This window comes from Diachasma alloeum, unplaced genomic scaffold, assembly GCF_001412515.2.
Source record: "Diachasma alloeum isolate Michigan unplaced genomic scaffold, Dall2.0 Dall_scaffold_00201, whole genome shotgun sequence".
In the NCBI taxonomy this organism is placed as follows: Eukaryota; Metazoa; Arthropoda; class Insecta; order Hymenoptera; family Braconidae; genus Diachasma; species Diachasma alloeum.
The window spans coordinates 2025432-2026530 of record NW_021680366.1 but is presented as its reverse complement, the minus strand read 5'-3'; positions in this window follow the sequence as shown (position 1 = coordinate 2026530).

The following is a 1099-nucleotide window of genomic DNA, read 5'->3' as shown; positions in this document are numbered from 1 at the left end:
GACGAACAGTAAATTTATTTGATCGGTATTTGGCCGATTCACCTATTCTCACGGAGCCGTCCAAGATGATCGGTTTTTCGCCGCCGTATGCAATTTCCAGGTCAAAAGCGACCGAATTTTTCGACTCGGGTACGATGTAATTTTGGTTCATTTGGATTGAATGATCCCTAATAATTTCTTTTTTGATGCAAAAAATTAGAAGGTCATGAGGACGAAAGGAAGTGAAATTTTACCGAACGCGTTCGTTAAAAAATCATTCTCCGTCACAGGAAAATTATCCACAATATTGAGCAATCATTCACGTTCTCTGGGGTAATTTTTGATGGAATGCAGGGTGAATTTTCCAGTTTCGACACAAATTACCCTCGCGTTCAATAAACTTTCCCGGGCCAAAGGACAAAAATTCACTATTCGTCTCGCACTTTTTCCCCAATAAAGAGTGAAAAAGCACAGAAAATCTAGGTCGCTCCACGATTACTTAACTCGTTCACCAATTTTTCTCCGTTCATTCACGATTACCCCTCCGCCTCGCACACTGTTCACCCCGAAATTCCCCCATCTTCCCACCGACAAAGACTTCACTCCCCATCCTCCCCCCGCCCCCCAAAAAAAACACTGAACTCTCCTGAAAGACTTTCAAACCCGTTAACCAATGGAGTTCAAACTGAGCCTACGTTATATATCCGTTAAAAAAATCTATCGACCTCGTTCGTTTTTTGGGGGCGTTGGCAAAGCGCATCCACCCGCCATCATCTCTTCCACGTTGCCCTCTCCCCTATTTTTTCACCTACATATCCTTCTTCCTCCCCCCACCCCCACCCTTCACTCTCCCCACCCTAAAAAAATCAACCAAACTTCTCCGGATTTTCAAACATTTGTACCGCTCGCGCCCAAAAAAATGTTTTCTGAAGAAAAAAAAAAGATTTTCGCGATCGGGCGGAGGGGGTCACCTCTCCAGGATCGGCAGGTGGCAGCAGAAGAGGCGGCAAAACCCGTGCGGTCGCGGGGGTCGGGGGGGTAAGTGGAAATAACCCAACTCCAATCGCTCAGATATCCCACTCTCGGCACAAGCAAAATCCAGGAGCCCCCCCCCCCCCCC